General features: G+C 39.5%; 1 protein-coding gene across 1 annotated transcript in view; it reads right to left on the bottom strand.

Annotated features, from left to right (window-relative positions):
- The window catches only part of ndrg2 (NDRG family member 2), a 53409-nt gene extending 32210 nt beyond the window's left edge, over nt 1-21199 (bottom strand). Inside the window, exon 1 of the mRNA XM_063009042.1 lies at nt 20993-21199. The gene's annotated coding sequence lies outside the window, so the exon portion shown is untranslated. The remainder of the gene's footprint in view (nt 1-20992) is intronic.
- Between the last annotated feature and the right edge of the window lie 459 nt (nt 21200-21658).

Genomic DNA, 21658 nt, shown 5'->3' with positions numbered 1-21658 from the left:
TTTTAGATGAAGTTTGTTTCCTCCCACCATTTAAGCCAAAATCAATAGAGGGAATCTCCAGACTTTAATCTCATCAGTGTGTAAGACTATAGACAGCCTAATTTATGTGATTTGATTCAGTTCTTTAGGCTGCTGCTAATATAAATGTCTCATGTTGCTATACTACCCTTCTTGTAACAGAGTCGCTTTTAACCCAGACACTAAAGATGAGCATTTGTTCTATTCTTAGAAAATGATTTAAAAATACATCAAGCTCATGAGGATATAAACAAAACAGGGACTCATAGTACTAAGGGAAAGCCCAGACTCTAAATTCTTTAAGAGTCTTAATATAACACTAACTAAGGATGTCGGCTGTAACATTCTATGATTAAATCTACACTGATCAGCCATAACATTAAAACCACCTCATTGTTTCTACACTCACTGTTCATTTTATCAGCTCCACTTACCATATAGAAGCACTTTGTATTTCTACAATTACTGACTGTAGTCCATCTGTTTCTCTGCATGCTTTGTTAGCCCCCTTTCATGCTGTTCCTCAATGGTCAGGACCACCACAGGACCTCCACAAAGAAGGTATTATTTAGGTGGTGGATGATTCTCAGCACTGCAATGACACTGACATGGTGGTGGTGTGTTAGTGTGTGTTGTGCTGGTATGAGTGGATCAGACACAGCAGTTTTTAAACACTTCACTGTCACTGCTGGACTGAGAATAGTCCACCAACCTAAAATATCCAGCCAACAGCACCCCGTGGGCAGCGTCCTGTGACCACTGATGAAGGTCTAGAAGATGACCAACTCAAACAGCAGCAATAGATGAGCGACCGTCTCTGACTTTACATCTACAAGGTGGACCAACTAAGTAGGAGTGTCTAATAGAGTGGACAGTGAGTGGACACGGTATTTAAAACCTACAGCAGCGCTGCTGTGTCTGATCCACTCATACCAGCAAAACACTCACTAACACACCACCACCATGTCATTGTCACTGCAGTGCTGAGAATGATCCACCACCTAAATATTACCTGCTCTGTGGTGGTCCTGTGGGGGTCCTGACCATTGAAGAACAGGGTGAAAGCAGGCTAAAAAAGTATGTAGAGAAACAGATGGACTACAATCAGTAATTGTAGAACTACAAAGTGCTTCTATATGGCAAGTGGAGCTGATAACATGGAAAGTAAGTGTAGAAACAAGGAGGTGGTTTTAATGTTATGGCTGACTGTACCGTAACTAACCTTGTTTTACGCTCCTATCAAGACTCCTTATCACTACTGTAGTTTACGTATGTAAACGTCTGTATCTCCAGGTGGGAAAATTCCTGGCAGCGAAAAAAAAGAAAGAAAAAAGATCCAATTAAACAATATTAAAGGAAGTGCAAATGGCTCTTTCAATAACTCAAGCAACACAGATTTACAGTAATATAAGATTATCTTGAAGTTTCTGGGGAAACTGTAACAGGGAGAAGGTTCTAAATCGAGTAAGGAAGTCAGCCAAGAACTATCAGAACAATGTTCCAGTGTGAGAAGGTCACACACAGCGGGGGTAAGGTGAAAGGAAGGGGAAAAAAACACACACAAGTTAACTTTCATCTGCCTGTTTTAGGATTCAATAGATCTTGATTCTGTGTTGAAGAAAACCAGCCCGGAAATACAAATTATAATAATAGTAATAACAATAATAAAAGAAAATAGGTATATTTTTTTAAGGTGGAATCATTAAAATATGTTTTTTGGTACTGCAGCACTGAAACAGCTGGTCAGCAACAGTAATTTTTTAATAGCTCACTAATTATCCTGTTAGTTGGAGGCGAGTCCAGAAAAATTAGAAATTTTGTGATTTGGGACTCTGTTGACGGTCAGTGGGCCGAGACTTAATAGCTTACATTCATTGGAAAGATTTGAAAGGATGTCTTGCTGTGTGACTAACAACGTGTGTTCGTTCTGCTTTAAAAGGAGCAGCAGTAGCATCTAGTCCCCCCTTGAGATGGGAGGATTAAAGCAGACCCAAATGCCTGGAGCGAACATGTTTACTATAACCCAAATACAAAGTACCTAAAGTTTAAGTAACCACACATTGGAGGGCATTCCCTGGGTTCTTGAATTCCATGTCTTTGCCATTTTGCACATAGCTTGGATGGTGTGTCTTTAGCCTGGTGGTTTATTGTTCTCATCAATTCTTGTTTGCAAAACCAAATACTGATATAATTTTGAGTATGTATTTGCTAGACTTTATTGCCCTATTGATAGACTTTATTGCCTTTATTGCTTCCCATGCAAACAATATACAGTTAACCGAGTTAATATGTTCAGGGAAGGATTCTACAACCTGATTGTGCTTAGTTGGGCTCCATAACAAGACAATACATCAAGGGAACCATGTTAGAAAATGTGTCCTAGATAAAGTACATTGAATTAAAATAACCAACATCTTTAACACAGTGGCACAAATCAACACTGTGAAAGAAAGCAAAGGCAAACAAAAGTGGTCTTGCCATTTGAAAATATAAACACCAATAAACCAAATGTGGAGCAAAGAAATCAATTATAAGTAAAGCCCTACCTAATTCAAGGTTGTAAAAATCATGTCGGACGCTCAAGTGCCTCATGTTTACAGGTTACTTTGCACTATGAGGTGGTCCTAGCAATTCTACAGCAATTCAGTTAGCAATCGCTTAGTCAAAATGTCCAAGATGTCAAAGTCTAAGGCAGCTAAAAACACTTTGAAAAACTCCCAATTAATTCTGTGGATGCAGAGTCTTTGAGACAGAGCAGGAAGCCTCGCACCATCACTGGATGGTTTAGGTTTACATTCAACCATTAGACTAAGCTGTGCTGTGTATTATAGCTTTTAATCTATCATTCAATTTATGAGTGTAATTTAATGACCGCTGTGAAGTGGCACTTGTTTTTCAAAAATCACAGATTTTTAAAGAAATTTAGCAAAATTTTCCCAGGCCCTGATTACATGACATGACCACACCCCAACAAATCCCAGTGGTGGGTGTTATCAAAGGTGAGCTACAGGTGGAAGAACTAGTGAAAATCAGTGCAGCCCTGAACAAAAATTAAGCAACCCCCTCCAGTGTTAATACACAAGGAAACCTTTATTATTGGTCAGCAAGGAGTCAAGCATCATCATGTAACGTGTAGACAACATACTTCCAGTGCCACAATGAATGGCAGCCTACTCAGTAGCTCTGTGTTTGCAGTGCCTATTACTGCAGTTTTCTATTTTAGTGTATGTTTAGTGTGCATTTTGTGTATTTTAATGTATCCTATGAATATGGAGTCTTTTTTATTTAAGAGAGTGGCAAATCTTTGGTTTATTTGAGGGATGAGCTGTATAATTTCCTTTAGGATCAATAAAGTATCTATCCATCTATCCATCCATCCATCCATCCATCCATCTATCTATCTATCTATCTATCTATCTATCTATCAATCTATCAATCTATCTATCTATCTATCTATCTATCTATCTATCTATCTATCTATCTATCCATCCATCTATCTATCTATCCATCCATCCATCCTTCCGTCCATCCATCTATATATCTATCCATCTATCTATCTATCCATCTATCTATCTATCCATCTATCTATATATCTATCCATCCATCCATCCATCCATCCATCTATCTATCTATCCATCCATCCATCCATCCATATATCCATATATCCATCCATCCATCCATCCATCTATCTATCCATCCATCCATGTATATATCTATCCATCTATCTATGTATATATCTATCCATCTATCTATCTATCCATCTATCTACAGTAGAAGCAGTTAGACTGATTTGTAATTTATGGGCATAGACAGATGCACAATATTTATATCACCACCACCCGTGTACTAGCTCCCAAGTGGTGGAACGAACTTCCTCTGTCTGTCCAAGTCTCTCAACGTCTACAAAAGATTAAAAACCCACCACTTTACTAAGCACTTAAGCTGAGAACTAACATTTACTTACGAACGCTCTTATTCATTTCTTATTTTCCTTTAGCAGATGTGTTCTAGGACTGTTGTTTACTTTAACTAGAATAGGAAATGTCTACTGTGGAAGCACTTTTGTAAGTCGCTTTGGAAAAGAGCGTCTGCTAAATGCTGAAAATGTAAAATGTATTGCATGTAACTATTAAAAATTATGCCATAATTAAAGAGAGAATCCTAGAGAGAACACTGCTGCTCTGATGAATGTGACCGACCTGTTGAGAATGTGTAGGCGTGTAGGTGTGATTCCTGTACTCTGGTAACAGGTGGTACTCTGAGATTTTGGTTTGATAAGAGGTGGTAGACAGTCTAAAAAAGACTGACAAGTACTGATCATGAAAGTGGCTGAACACGTTTTATATGAGGCTTGAGACCTCTTATCTATTCTCAGACTAGTACAGTGATGGCTTGTTAACACATTGTAGGAAGGCTGAAAAAACATTTGACATTTTACATGAACACACTTCCAGAGAGGTAAACATTAACTTATATGACAGCTATCAAGTAGTTGAGTGTAATACCGTTATCGTAATTATGCTACTACTGTTACGTTCAGTGTATTTAGCTTCTGTGCAAAGACTCTCACTAGAATTGATTTTATGTATCCAAATCTTTGGAGTGCTACTAAAAATAACAGATGACTGTGGGTCTGTCTGAAAACCTAGTGAGCTGCCTTGGTGCCTCCTGCCTACCTAGACAGCTGCCTTAGTAGAGAGAATTCTAATAAGACATCGAACTCATAAGGCAGATTATTTGGACACTACGATTATGGTGATTTTCGCTTACTAAGCTAACACAGTTAGCCTCAGGCCATTCACACCAATGGGCTGAGGCGGCACAACCTGCTAGCATGTTAAATTGTCACTGACCAGCCTGAATTTGCAAATGAATGACACCTGTACACCCTTACACAAATTATGTGCCACACTAAATTCTGGGATTGCGTTCACCACTAAGGAAGCATCAGATGCTCCCTCGTTATTCAGTCAGTTTATCACTTAGAATTAAGGCACCTCAGTAAGCAGAATTTCAAGGTATCTAAGAATTTAGACAGCCTTTTTCTCTGGAACACACATAGGATGACATAAAATGCCATCTATGTAGAGAGCTCACTAGGTTTTCAGACAGACCCTTTGTCTGAGAGAGGGAAGGCAGAGCGAGGTATCACATCATACAATCTAGCTATGCATGTTAAAGTCTGCTGCTGGCTGGTAAAAAGAAGAACCTGACAGCTATCCATGTATCAAGAAGAGGAAGAGTCATGTGAAGGATAACAAGGCAATTTGGGGTTGGGGTGAGATAGATCATAAATCTATCAGCTATAACATTATGACCACCTTCCTAATATTGTTGGTCTGCAATGCACTGTGATGCACTGTGTATTCTGACACCTTTCTATCAGAACCAGCAGTAACTTCTTCAGCAATCTGCCCATGACCCTGTCGCCGGTTACCACTGTTCTTCCTTGGACCACTTTTGATAGATACTGACCACTGCAGACCGGGAACACCCCACAAGAGATGCTCTGAACTAGTCATTTAGCCATCACAATTTGGTCCTTGTCAGACTCGCTCAAATCCTTACACTCGCCCAGTTCTCCTGCTTCTAATATCAACTTTGAGGTTAAAATGTTCACTTGCTGCCTAATATATCCCACCCACTAAGATGGGTGCCGTGATGAAAAGATAATCAGTGTTATTCACTTCACCTATCAGGGGTCATAATGTTATGCCTAGTCAGTGTATATAGGCTACATTATTAAAATATGTATTTAAAACCTTAAAACACTAGTTGAGCATCTTTAGCTTGAGCGTCTCTAGCTTGTGTGTCAAACCTTCAAGAACGGTATTGCTAGTAGTTCCCCTATCTGGATTTGACTGGTCATGTGGGATGCATGGTGTCGTTTAAAGTTGCAGTATGTTTTATGTTCACAGATATTTTTAGGTCTTGTGTTATGGGACACTTGAGTATGCAAGGACATATTCAGACTAGCTCGATGCCGATGAAGAAATCATATGATGGATGAAGCTGTATGAACACAAACATATTGCATAATTAGAAGGTTCTTGATGTCACTGTTCATAAGTCTCACTGAATCAAATAATGGCTTGTGATTATGACCATTAAGATGACAACATCAGGGATGTTGTTTATAAAGCAGGCTGAGGAATTTAAATGGATTTTGTTTAAGTGGATCAGTTACCTTGCTCCACTCACAGTAAACCTTCAGGGGTTTAAAAACTATTCCCCATAAAAATGGGATAATCCTGTGCGTCCATACTGAACAGTACGCAAAAGCAGTACGTGAGAGCGGCTAGTGTGTCTAAATACGTAGTATTTATTAAACAGTATGTGAAAAGTACCCAGATGATCTACAGCATGGGCAGCGAAGCGGAACCGGGGCGGAAAGCGGAGAGTCGGCTGTTTAAAAGTATAAGTAAGACAAAAATACATGACGAGAATGAAAAATACCAAAAATTTTGGCGAGTGGGGCTTTTAATGAATAGTGGGGCTTTAACTGTGGCGATGTGACGTCATGCATCATGTGACATTGGTAAGATCGTGGACAAAGTACATTTACCGGCTGAGAAGTGCGCACTGCTTCAAATTTAGTACGTACTGTTTACGTATGCAATTTCGGATGCAGCCCTGCAGTTTTAGCGACTGATGCTCTCTGAATTTGAGCATCTACTCTTACTGGAACATTCATCCGTCTATCCATCAAGCTATCAATCCATCTATCCACATATCCATTCATCCCTCTATCCATCAATATCCATTCATCAGTCCATCTGTCTGTCCATCTGTCTGTCCATCTGTCTGTCCATCTGTTCATCTATCTCTACAAATAATATTGCATTTAACCTACAGCAGGTACCAAAGCCATGAGTTAGCAGAGCAGTGTTACTGTTACTTGTCAGCATTTCTAGCTGCGTGTATCACAACTAAGTGTTAGCTGAAACAGTTTGGTCATACTTATGTGTTAAATGAGGTACACTACATGGCAAAAAGTATGTGGACACCAGACCATAACCTTATAGGTACGACAGTCATTAAATTTACACTCATAGAAGCTACAATACACAGCACAGCTACCTTAATGGTTGAAAGTAAACCTAGAACATCCAGCAACTGTGCGAGGCTTCATGTTCGAATATTCTCGTTCGTGTTAACACCCCCCCCCCCCCCCCCCCCTTACAGAATTGTGAAAACACAAGCTGTAAATTTTGAATTTCACAGCAAATTGCATATTACCTGGAAACCGGCTCATTTCACAGGTTCATAAGGCGATTTTCACGGCCGTAAATTAGGTAAGTCCAAGTCACTTTATTGTCAATACTGCAATATGTACAGGACATACAGAGGATTGAAATTACGTTACTCTCTGACCCATGGTGCAAAACTAAACATTAATTAAAACAATAAACCTAGAGGCATTAATTATAGAACATTCAGGGTACTACAGGCTTCATGTCTGTGAAAGATTGTGCCCATTTAGTCAAAAGAGCATTTGTGATGTCAGATACTGGTGTTGGACTGGAAGGTCTGGCTCATGTTCAACATTCCAATTCCAAAGATGTTCAGTGGGGTTAAGGTCAGGGATCTGTGCTGGCCACTGACATTTCTCCACACCAAACTTGTCAAACCACGTTTTTTTTGGACCTCGCCTTGTGTACCAGAGCACGATCATGCTGCAACAGGAAAAGGGCTTTCCTTAAAGGCAAACAGAGGTGAAAGCACATAATTTGTCTTACATTATTGATTTTATTCACCTGTTAGGTTTATTTATTTATTTTATTAGGATTTTTAACGTCATGTTTTACACTCTTTGATTACATTCATGACAGGACAGGCAGTTACTGCTTACACAAGATTCATTAGTTGAATATCAAACACAGTCACGGACAATTTTGTATCTCTAATTCACCTCACTTGCAAGTGGACTGTGGGAGAAAACTGGAGCTCCCGGAGGAAACCCACGTAGACACAGGGAGATAATGCAAACTCTACACAGAAAGGACCCGAACTGCTGCATCTGGGAATCTGGGACCTTTTTGCTGCGAGGCGACAGAGCTATCCACCAAGCCACCGTGCTGCCCCACCTGTTAGAAATGGGTGTAACTGAAACATCAACGTCAATATTTAAGAATAGTGTCCACATACTTTTGGCTATTTAATCTAGGCTGTATTTATGCTGCAAGACTGTGTGTGGTGCATTTTAATGACCATGAATAAATGATAGTGAGACATTTACTGTAGGATAAATGCCATGTAGAATGCCAGTCTATAAATTATGCAGATTTATCCCATCAATGATCTGACAAATATTGCTCATTGTGCATGAGCGTATCTGCCACACGGACCATGCGAAATGTAAAACCGAGCAGACGTTCACAATAAAGTATCTAAATCACAAGATACTGAGTGACTGCTCGAATTGAATCCTTTGTTTGCCTACTTGTCGCTCTGAGATTTTCAGAAAGAGAAGAAACGCTTGGATAGAGTGAAAAAACAGAAGTGCAAAACTGGCCACCATGGAGACACAGCGAGGTGCCAAAACACTCCTAGCTGGGTTTTTACACTTCTCTAGTTGCCTTGTACCAAATTTTCTACGTTTCCCACGGCAATAGAGAAGCATTTAAGTTAAAGAAAAAACACTGAATCAGCAAAATGTAGTCATACCCTTCTCCTCTCTATTGTTGCTCATTTATTCATCTTCACTCTGCAACAGCTTCGAAACACTAACACAAGCTTTCTAAAATCCCAGATTAATGAATTCATTTGTGTATTCATCATAAATACCAGTTCACTAATTATTTTATCTTGTAAACAATGGGCAATAGGAGTACTCCCTGAACAAAGCACAGATCAATCACAGGGCCACACCCTACTCTTACTCATTCACTCAATCTAGGATAAAGAAATTAAACAGACTTCCTACTAGGGCTGGGCGATATGGATCAAAAATTATATCTCGATATTTTTTTCTGAATGGCGATATACGATATATATCTCGATATTTTTTTATCCCATAAGGTAATAACAAAAGACACTTCTGAGACAAAGCTACATGTTCCAATTTTTTTTACAGGCACTTTTATTAATATTCATGCTGGGGAAGCTTCACACAAGAACTTCACACAAGAGCTTCTTTTACTGTATAGAACTCAGTTCTGTAATACAGGCAGAACTAATCGTACATGTTACTGTGTAACTATTACAACATTTAATGCATTTTAATCAGCGTTCTGCTTCATGCACTTTATTATTATTTAACAGCTTTATTTGTTGTTTAATTGCTGTTTGCTCCTTGTTTACTGCAGAGTTAGTTCATGCAATTTAATAATGTTTGGTTGTTAATTGGCCGACAACAAGAAATAATATAATAGAAGATAAATAAATAAATGACGTTTCGGACGTCGGGCGATCGTCCAGTATAAACTAACACGACCACGTACAACATCCAGTACAGAAATCACTCCCCATAATGTTTGTTTTTACAGATAGAGCAAATATCTGCACATCACATATACAAACACAAGAGTCAGAACAACAGGAGACGCACCGTTACGTTATTATTACTTTCTCAACACTTAATGTGAAGTAAATACGTGCATGTCAGCGTGTGCATGCGCTTGTGTTGGTTTTTAAAACAAATAACGACTCGTTTTCTTGTTTTTTAACTTTGGGATTTGAAGTGAAAAACGAATGAAGGTACACGGAGCTGGAACCTTTTGTCTGGACTTGTTTTCGGCGTTCTCTACAGAATACATTATTCTGCTGCTCATCTGACACTTTGAATTCGAACCATCTCCAAATAATTACAAAAAGAGTCATTATTTTTCTTTTTAGTAAACAGCTCCTCTTCGATAGCTTCTGTCGTGTCTTTATCCATCTCCATGCTATCGCTGCCTGCAGGACTTACTGGTGAAGCGGTGGGGAGGGGTGAGTTGTGTTCAGTGAGGGAGAGAGGCGGGGCAGTGAGGGAGAGGGGCGGGGCAGTGAGGGAGAGGGGCGGGGCAGGTGAACATGTGCAGAGACAAACTGGGAGAAGAGAAAGACGAACTGTCGGATCTAACTGGAACGTAACATCTATATCGATATATGCGATATTGTCTTATCTTATATCGCGTATGAAAATATATCGATATTTTATAAAATCTCGATATATCGCCCAGCCCTACACTCTACCTACATTCTCAACCAAGAATAGCAACTACAATAGTAAACACAATACAAACACATACCTTTAGAAACACACCACATTACTAGATACATGATTTTTCTATTCATTTTCCACAAATGCTCTTAACTCGTCCTGGCCTTAATTTGTCCTAAAATACAGACATGGTTTATAAAAGTATGCTTTTGCATGTCTGTTCATGCCTCCTTCAAGCAATAATAACAGCAACAGATGTGATGCAAACATGCATCTGATTAGTACCTGCCATACACAGTTGTATGTATTCACACTATTAACACTCAAGAAGATGTTCAGACCTCCTAATTTGGGTAAATGGACAAATGTATTGTATAGTAAAATATATTATATATTAATTTAAGACACAAAAGCTAGGATATGCGAAAATCATTGAACTGTACACGTGTACATGTATTTATGACAAATAAAGGTGTTCTGTTGTAAGCAGTTGTAGCCTAGGGGTTAAGGTTCAAACCCCACCACTGCCAGGTTGCCACCGTTGGGCCCTTGGGCAAGGCTCTTAACCATCACTTGCTTAGACTGTAAACTGTAAGTCACTTTGGATAAAAGCATCTGCTAAATGTAAATGTAAATTTAAGAGTCAGATACTAAGTGACTAATCCAAGCAAACATACACTGATGAGCCATAACATTAAAACCACCTCCTTGTTTCTACACTCACTGTCCATTTTATCAGCTCCACTTACCATATAGAAGAAGAAAAACAGATGGACTACAGTCAGTAATTGTAGAACTACAGAGCAGGTATTATTTGGGTGGTGGATGATTCTCAGCACTGCAGTGACACTGACATGGTGGTGGTGTGTTAGTGTGTGTTGTGCTGGTACAAGTGGATCAGGCACAGCAATGCTGCTGGAGTTTTTAAATACCGTGTCCACTCACTGTCCACTCTATTAGACACTCCTACCTAGTTGGTCCACCTTGTAGATGTAAAGTCAGAGACGATCTCTCATCTATTGCTGCTGTTTGAGTTGGTCATCTTCTAGACCTTCATCAATGGTCACAGGACGCTGCCCACAGTGCTGTCCAGCAGTGACAGTGAGGTGTTTAAAAACTCCAGCAGTGCTGCTGTGTCTGATCCACTCATACCAGCACAACACACACTAACACACCACCACCATGTCAGTGTCACTGCAGTGCTGAGAATGATCCAACACCGAAATAATACCTGCTCTGTGGTGGTCCTGGGAGAGACCTGACCATTGAAGAACAGCATAAAAGGGGGCTAACAAAGCATGCAGAGAAACAGATGGACTACCGTCAGTAATTGTACACCTACAAAAAGCTTCTATATGGTAAGTGGAGCTGATAAAATGGACAGTGAGTGCAGAAACAAGGAGGTGGTTTTAATGTTATGGCTGATTGATGTCGTTTCTAGTTGTTTTCCTGGATGACAAAAAACCTATCAAGCAATAAGTGATACCAGAGCTGGATATATTAAGATGAATGAGCAGAATGTCACTTGCTGGCACAGTATTTACTAAAGCTTGCCCTGATTTGTGCAACCCTTGTGTGAATTAAGAAATAAACTCTTCCAGTCTTTCAGTTACGCAAAAGGCATCAATGAATAAAGAACTGAGATATAAAAAATAAAAAAAGTAAATAAAAGTCAAAGGGAGTTTACAGACTGGCAAATTTAGCAAGGAACACTGAGAACAGAGCAGGTATTGTACTACCACCTGGAAACGATCTTACTGCTTTTGAAAGGCAACTATTGTGATGTTTGTATTGAACAGCAATAAACAGTTGGGCAATTTAAGAGTAAATCAAACAGGAATTTCAGAGTGATCCAAGAAAGTCACATATTTATTCCTGCCGCTTCCCCGGGGGGGGGGGGGGGGTAGCATTCCTGAGTAAAGTATGGGTGGGACACAGAAGCAGCTGTTTACCTGCCACCTGTGGTTTAAACTCTGATTAATTTGATCATGATTCAGTAAAAATTCTTTCAAATTACGGACCAGTGACCTCTTGCACAAAAAGGTGGTTTATATAATATAGTTTTTTTTTTTTTTATTGGACATGCTTAGTGGTTAAAGCAAATACAGGTAGGTTCAGCAAACTAGCTTACAAATATACCTAGTACACAACCCAAATGAAGTTAAATATTTATAAATGTGCAAATGGTCTTTTAGCCAAAATGGTAAAATATGTAGTCAGCAGGGCAAGTGAATAACACTGATTATCTCTTCATCCTGGAACCTGTTAGTGGGTGGGATATATTGGGCAGCAAGTGACCATTTGATCCTCAAAGTTGACGTGTTAGAAGCAAGAAAAATTGACAAGCGTAGGGATTTGAGCGAGTTTGACAAGGGCTAAATTGTGATGACTAGAAGCCTGGGTCAGAGCATCTCCAAAACTGCAGCTCTTGTGGGGTGTTCCCGGTCTGCAGTGGTCAGTATCTATCAACAGTGGTAAACCGGCGACAGGGTCATGGGCGGCCAAGGCTCATTGATGCACGTGGGAAGCGAAGGCTGGCCCGTGTGGTCCGATCCAACAGAGGAGCTACTGTAGCTCAAATTGCTGAAGAAGTTAATGCTGGTTTTGATAGAAAGGTGTCAGAATACACAGTGTATCACAGACCAACACAATATTAGGAAGGTGGTCATAATGTTATGCCTATCGGCAAGATAGGTATTATGTTTCTGTCTGCTTATTTTATCCTGCCTTTATAATTTGGGCTGTTTTGTATTTTATTTTTTATTTTTATGGCTGCATGGTATGTTAGGACTGTTCCTGTGATTCTTGTGTACGAATTTGTTTTATGGTTCCAGGCATGTGTACTTGTAGTCTATCCTTGATGTATTTGGGCCATTCTATCAGGATGTGTTTTATCGTTATAGGTGTTTGGCAGATTTACTTAAAAGTAAACATTTTAAGACACTGTAACTAGTTAACAAATAAGTAATTAAGTCGACTTTTAACTACGAGGGTTCTTCAAAAAGTTTCCACACTTTTTAAACTCTATTTATTAAGAACTTCAAAAACAAATGACATCACTGTTCTACATCACCTTCCGATGCATTTTTCCCAGCCTCGTACCAACTTTTTAATGCCATCAGCAAACAATATTTTTGGTTGAGCGTGCAGCCACTGGTGTACCGCTGCTTTCACATCATCATCACATGAAAATCTTCTTCCCCTTAAAGCTTCTTTAAGCTTTAAGGTGGAAATCAGATGGCACTAAATCCAGACTATAAGCTCCCTCTCAGTCTCTCAGACACGACCAATTACTACTCCTTCCGTCCTCACCATTTCCAACTAAAATATAAAAGTGCTGAAACTTTTTGAAGATACCTCGTATTTACTATAAAATCTATTAATATTTATTTTTCTAGTCTGTGTTTACATTAATAAACATTCATCATTTGTGTTGTTTTGAAAGAAATCCATCAGATCTCACAAGGGAGAACTTAATACTAAGGTTATGTCAGCTATTTCTTTTAGGTCATACATGGGTCATCTAAATTTAAAACAACAGGAAATCTCTTAAAAGCAGTGCATGTTAAAACAGTAATGAAACTGTTCATATCTGCATCCAATGCCACAATTCCATGCATGCTGGTGCATGTAAGCATTGGGTTATATTTATTTATTATTTACTTATTAGGATTTTAACGTCATGTTTTACACACTTTGGTTACATGACAGAACAGCTAGTTACTGGTTACACAAGATTCATCAGTTCAAGTCTTTAATGTCAAACACAGTCATGGACAATTTTGTATCTCCAATTCACCTCACTTGCGTGTTTTTGGACTATGGGAGGAAACCGGAGCACCTGGTGGAAACCCACACAGACACGGGGAGAACATGCAAACTCCACACAGAAAGGAACCGGGCCACTCCACCTGGGAATCAAACCCAGGACCTTCTTGCTGTGAGGCAACAGTGCTAACAGTGCACTGAGCCACCCAAGCATTTGGTTATAGAGTGAGAAAAACCTAACCACTTCTGTTCTGCCAACTTTACATGTAAACATGGATGGTCTTTTGACCAAAAATAACAATGCTATAGTGTATGTCTGTGTAAATCATCTTCTTGTTCCTCAGCCCCAGTCCCGTTACGGGGTTGGCATTTCCGGCTTCTTCCCGTTAGGGGTCGCCGGTGGGATATGGCACAGTTTTACGCCGGATGCCCTTCCTGACACCACCCTCCCTATTTATGCGGGCTTGGGACCGGCACTACAATGCACTGGTCTGAGTCTATATCTGTGTAAACGCAGACTAAAAATACTTTTGCAGCAATGTGGTTCAGTTTTGGCCCATTTCTCCTGGCAAATCTTTTTTTATTTTCCTAAGTTCACTGAGGCTCCTTTGATGGAATCACAAATTTAAAATTCATTTTGCATTTTGAAAAGGATTTAGGTAGTAGATTGACTAGGCCGTTCAAGAGTTGTTTTGTCTTTGGGTTTGTAGTCTTGCTAAACCAGTCATATTCTCTTCAGATTAAGTTCTACTCTTTGTTTTAGTTTAGATTTAGACATATCTCCCATACATTGCTTTAACCATGTTTTCTTTGTTGCCAGGAATCAGAATCGACTTGACAGCACTTATTTACTTACTTACTGAGAAGAAGCCCTATACCACCCCCACATCAATGCCATACTGTGGGTATGGTGCTTTTACTGCTTCATGGATTAAATGGGGTCATACCATTTTAAACAAGCATCGTATTTTCTTTTTTGTGATTGTTTCAAAAGTTTTTGGATTTGTTGCGTTGGGTGGAGGAACTCGAATAGTTGTGATGTAGTTCATTGATTAAATGTGTTCCTGCTGTTTTCAGTTGCCCTACAACTTTTTACAAGTGACCAGTGGCTTCTGAAAAACCTACATGTGTTCTTATGAACTTTACTAGCACATCAAACCTTTTGTAATAACAGATGTTTAAGGTGTTTGCTATGGTATATTTTTGTTGTTAATCTTGTACCTGAAAACATCTTCAGCCTCAGATACATTTTCTTACATTTGCATTGACATCTTAAACCAGTCTCACTGCTTGTTTTGACTGTTGCAATATCTATCAACATTCATGGACTCAGTGACACGGCGTATGTTCAAGGCCAGATCTGACACACTGTTCTAGTTTCAGAGTAATCAATAAAGATTAATGTACAGTCACAGAACCAGTCTGGTCAAAGTCAGCCTGGTCAACAATGTAACTATGTAAGTAGTTTAGTCTAAAAGTATCAAGAAAATTGGTAACCAGCATTACTTGTTGGTTTAACATAATGTAAAGGTATGCATTATGTACAAATCCTATTTAGAACTATACAACTTGCATAGCTGTAGACCTGTTCTATTTAATATACAAAAACAGAACAAAATGATCAAAGGTTTAGAGATCGTTGTTGTAGACTAGAAGTGGAAATGTTAACACCATGTTTTATTCCTTTGTAAACTTTTTTTTCATGTCTGTTGAACACAAACAGGGCTGCATGATGGCACAGTGGGTAGTGCTGTCGCCTCACAGCAAGAAGGACCTGGGTTCATGTGGCAAGGGTGCTTTCTGGGTGGAGTTTGCATGTTCTCCGTGTGTCCATGTGGGTTTCCTCCAGGTGCTCTGGTTTCCTTCCACAGGTCCAAAGACATGCAGTCAGGACTGTGTGCATTACTTTTACACATTTATTGTTTATTAAATAGGATTTTAACATCATGTTTTACACACTTTGGTTACATTCATGACAGAAACGGTCACTCAGCACACAAGATTCATCAGCTCACAATATTATGTCAAACATATTATGTCTCCAATTCACCTCACTTGCACGTCTTTGAACAGTGGAGGATACCGGAGCACCCCGGTGGAAACCCACACAGACACGGGGTGAACATGCAAACTCCACACAGAAAGGATCCAGCCACTCCACCTGGGGATCGAACCCAGGACCTTCTTGCTGTGAGGCGACAGTGCTACACACTTAGCCACCGTGCCAGATTCATTTTTTTTTAAATCAATAAATGTGTGAACAGTTCAAAAAATTTGACAGGATTGCACAACCTTGTGCAACCTTGTACCACTCTGATGAAATTGCACATTAAATAACCCTGCAAGTGCAATCATGATTAAATTTAATACTGCAGCTTTCGATCTCAGACTTGCATGCCACAATTTAGTACAACTTCAAAACATTGTGCAACACCGAGGCAGATTAATAACACACTCAAAATGGATACAGTCTCCACCCAGACTGTGCTAATGCAATGCCTAAAGATCTTCTCCAGCCTGCTATGTTCCCTACTCTGAGGTGCATTGCCTAATAAACCTAACAGTGTGCTAAAAACTGTGCTGCAGCACAAAAGAAAGCATTGATGTGTCTAAAAATGCTGCATGATTCATTTTATGGTTCAGCTCAGCTGCAGCCAGTGGTGCTTTAATTCAGCTCTCCTTTTCTTACCCGAGCTATGATATGTCTGTGTGAGACGGTCAAAAAAGGTGCATTTAAACATGTCTGGGCACATTTTTGCACTTGGGACATGTCTGAGAGTGTTCCTACAAAAAAAACAGGTAACACACCTCTTTTTCACATTGAGACACACACACACACACACACACACACACACACACACACACACACACACACACACGGGGTGCCTTACTCCTGTCACTAACATACTATATAGATACACACAAGGGTCCCAGATCATATAACACGTATACAGCCAGATGTTCACGTGCTGCTCCCCACAAACAGCTCACAACAGTACTAAATAAAGTGCTGGCATACTATTACAAATATTACATTCTTAGTAAAACAAAAATCAGCACCTATCTTAAAGTGTTCGTTAAGTATCAAGTGCATAGCCAATGCTCCTAATCTGTATAATGTGTCTAAACATATAGAAATATGTACACTGATCAGCCATCATTGTCTGATACACTCATTGTCCATTTTATCAGCTCCACTTACCATATAGAAGCACTTTGTAGTTCTACAATTACTGACTGTAGGTCCATCTGTTTCTCTACATACATTTTTAACCTGCTTTCACCCTGTTCTTCAATGGTCAGGACCCCCACAGGACCATCACAGAGCAGGTATTATTTAGGTGGTGGATCATTCTCAGCACTGCGGTGACACTGATATGGTGGTGGTGTGTTAATGTGTGTCGTGCTGGTATGAGTGGATCAGACACAGCAGCGCTCACTACCACTATTAGACACTCCTACCTAGTTGGTCCACCTTGCAGATGTAAAGTCAGACACAATCACTCATCCATTGCTGCTGTTTGAGTTGGTCATATTCTAGACCATCATCAGTGGTCACAGGACGCTGCCCACAGGGTGCTGTTGGCTGGAAATTGTTTAGGTTGGTGGACTATTCTCAGTCCAGCAGTGACAGTGAGGTGTTTAAAAACTCCAGCAGCGCTGCTGTGTCTTATCCACTCATACCAGCACAACACACACGAACACACGACCACCATGTCATTGTTACTACAGTGCTGAGAATGATCCACCACCCAAATAATACCTGCTCTGTAGTGGTCCTGGGAGAGTCCCGACCATTGAAGAACAGCATGAAAGGAGGCTAACAAAGCAGGCAGAGAAACAGATGGACTACAGTCCATAATTGTAGAACTACAAAGTGCTTCTATATGGTAAGTGGAGCTGATAAAATGGACAAGGAGATGGTTTTAATGTTATGGCTGATCAGTGTATAACATAACTGGAGTGTACTGTTCAACACCATTAACCATTAAATCTTGTCATTTGCTAATTTACAAGTGGGCATTTTTGCCAGCCCCCAGTCTTTCCATGTTTAGCAGGCTATTAATAAATGTAACCTTTTATGTAAAAAAAATTTTTCCTATGTCGGTGGTCTGGTGACGACTGGTTCTGTCTAAGACACTAAATCATGCCAATAGCCCTTCAGGACCCCCTCTTTACAATGCAGCAACCCTACTGTTTTACCACTGGCCATTTTTTCAAACACATCTGCACACCTTGGCTTGTTATGCAGGAGAATCAAACATGCAAACTGAATGCTGATAAAAACCAAGATTGACACATAAGTTCAATGCCACCTAGTGCTGACTGGTTGAACTTTGCCTGCTTGGGATGTTTTTGTTTTCTAGTGTAAAGAGTCTTGCATAATTAAAGAATAAAAATTGCCCTATAATTGCAGTATGAGTCTAAAGGGAATTGAGAAGCAATCCTAACTATATCCGCAGCTTTATGCTTTGCCTTGTGGACTAAAAAAGAAATAATAGAATCTATTTAGTTCTAAAAAGGGAAAATGTTCTTTTGCATATATGAAGCAGCCAGCTGCTGAGAAAAGTCACAAATGAATGGGTCTTCATATGCCCTCATGGTTTTAAAATATAAATACAATTTTAAACTATTCTCACAGATTCTATATAATTGTATATGTAAGTGGAATCACAGCTTGAACCAAGCAGCAAATCTTAATATTCTACCTAGTCAATCCTGTTACCAAACCATTTATTGGTAAAACACAAAGCAGTCCTTGATAACAGGATTATCCTTAGGGAAGTCTTTACTACAGGCTACAAAAATAGCACCTCTAGTAAGCCTGAATAGTCAAAAGGGTGAAACATTTTAAAGCAACCTGCACTGATTCTCACATATGTATATGGCCGGTTTAAAATGCATAGGGTCGAATTTTACTCTAGTGGTTGCAAAATATCATGATCATGATTGTGTTCACTCTTTTCTCTAAATAAACAGTATGAGGCATTATAAATGCATTTTTGTCCAGCATGACTGTACAAAGCAAGGTCCATGAAGACCAAAGGCCAAGATTCTAGTGACCTGCTCTGAGCCTTGACCTCAACCATATGTAAACCCATTAGGATAAAATGGAACATTAATTGTGAGCCTACTATGGGGGGGCTGTTTTAATGAATTTTATTTGACAAAACAGTTATAATGAGCATTTCATTAAAAACTGCTCTTTAACACGAGTATAATAAGAATACTACTGTTCTGTTTACATCCTGTTGGATTTTTAAATTAAATCCTGTTCTCAAAGTATTCTTCACGCCCATTCAAAGTTTGGATCAAATTGTGTTTTTCACTTTTTATTAACAGTCGAAGGCTATATATGATAGGTTATTAAAGGTGTAATTATAGGTGTTATATCCCTGCTAGAGGATCAAGCTACCAGCCTAAGTTGGTAACCACTAACCAGATGAACCAGCTTGGTCTGTGTTTTGGCAAAAGATAAATCCTGGTCTACAGTCAGTGCCAGTTAAGAGTTATGCCTGTTCTTCTTTGTTTACATAGAATTCCTTCATGTACGTTGCTCCCCTCCGACCTCAGAATACACATAAATGGTAAATTGGCTGCTGTAAATTGCCTGTAGGTGTGAGTGATTGAGCGGATGTGATGGACTGTGATGGACTGGTAACCTGTTGAGGGTGTAGTCCTGTCTTGTGCCAAGGGTTTTTAGGTTTAGCCAGATCCACCGTGACCTCCACCAAGACGGAAAGTTTGAACTGGTTTCTTAATAGTAAGTTTGGAAACTTCACCAATAAAGCAACCTGCATTGATTCTCACATATGTATATGACTGGTTTAAAATGCATAGGGTGGAATTTGACTCTAGTGGTTGCAAAATATCATGATCATGTTCACTCTCTTCTCCAGATAAACAGTATGATGCATTAAAAATGCATTTTTAAACATAACTGTACCCCTGTGCAAGTGACAAAGCGAGGTCCATAAAGACCAAGGTCCAAGATTCTAGTGACCTGCACCAAGCCTTGAAGATGAAATGGAACTGGTTGTGAGCCAGACCTTCTTAATAAACAAACACCCGTGCTTCTTTTTTTTTTTTTTAGGAAATGGGCACTCCCAAAGGCACTGTTTGAAATTTTAAGGTACCTCCCAGAAGAGTGAAAGCTGCTGTAGCCACAAAGAGGGTGGCACGCAATTCTTCTTGTCTAGACCAGCACCATGTCTAGACCCGTTCGGGAGCCAGTGCTTTCAAATCTCTCCACATCACAAAAACAAGCTTAAGGACTAAAACTAGTGTGAGAATAGAATATAACACAGGTACATCATCAACAATGCAGGAACATTTTTAATCCACCAGCATGTCCAATGAAGCTGGATGTCATAAAAGGGGGTGCGGGGGGGGGGGGGGGGGGTCTGATTTAGTTGAAATATGTACATTGTACATACATATGTACATTTAAATGGTTTACAAGTAAAAAAAACAACTATTTTGAGTGGAAAGACAAGCAACAAAGGTCAGATTTGTGAGAAAGCATGAGAAATGCATGAATGTAATCGAATGCTGTATGGCTGTGTGTGCAGACTGAAGCTTACACTGCAGATATGGAACGTGTGGCACTTTTACCCATCTACAATATCAGCACATTTTAGAAAATCCCAGTCAGCTGTGATAATAGCAGTTTTATTATAATGAGTATTATTGTTTTTTTTATTATTATTATTATTTGTCGTAGCCTATTGTTAAGAACACGTGTGCGATTAAAATACCTGTTTGTTTACATATTCCAAACGTTACAAATGTGCCTTCAAGAGACGCGAGTAGCACAGCTGTTTTCAATAGTAGTTTTTTTTTTATAACAGGAGGTGTAAATACAGCTTAGTCTCGTTTATTCTAGTATTGTTCACACTGCAGCAAATAATCCAAGGGCATAATAGGTCTACCCTGGTTTTGTTTACAAAAACACGGTCATTTTGCGTTGCCGTTAGATTAAAAAAAAAAAAGAAAACAAACAAGCGAACAAAAACAAACATTGACAGTAACTGTGCAGGGTGTTGAACGCAGCACACTTACCTTGCAAACAAAGAAAAATTCTATCTGAGAGTTGTTTAAATGCACTCAACTCCGGAGCTCTTCGCAGGATAAAGCTGTTGTTTTTCCAGTTTGCGTCCCGAATGTGCTCTATTTCGCTCACTTTCCGCCTGTTGTTTTTGTTTTGTCAGCCAAACCCTCTTCTCAAAATCACCGCGTTGTTTTCTCCTCTCTCCAAAGCAAAAATGCCACAGAGCCTATGGAGCCGTCAATCAAATACGGAGGAGGGGGTTTACTCTCGACAAAGATAGGGGGATGGGATTCAAACAAACGCGAAATCTAGGTCGGGTCAGCACAACATTTAAAATACAAATTGTTCGAGACTATTATATTATTAATGTACAAAAGAAGATTTGTTATTTGTAAAGACATGTCATTCTTACAATTTTTTGCCGATGTGTATAATCCTGTTTCCCCCTTTTTTCCTAATAATGGTACAGTCCAGTTGTTAAAGTAGCTTGTGGAACAAAACGCGCTCGCATTCCAAGGTTCTGGTTACAGCTGGAAGGTGGAGAGTCATTACTGCTGAAAGATATATATACACACTTTACCAAAGTTATAGTCTCTGACTCCAGCCCAAACTTAGTGCTGTCTAAACTGCTCAGGGGAACCGAAGAAGGTTTGTTTTGTATTCACACGAAATGTCAA

Source organism: Trichomycterus rosablanca, chromosome 14 (genome assembly GCF_030014385.1).
Source record: "Trichomycterus rosablanca isolate fTriRos1 chromosome 14, fTriRos1.hap1, whole genome shotgun sequence".
Classification (NCBI taxonomy): Eukaryota; Metazoa; Chordata; class Actinopteri; order Siluriformes; family Trichomycteridae; genus Trichomycterus; species Trichomycterus rosablanca.
The sequence above is the reverse complement of the archived record's forward strand: the minus strand, read 5'-3'. Positions and strand labels throughout refer to the sequence as shown.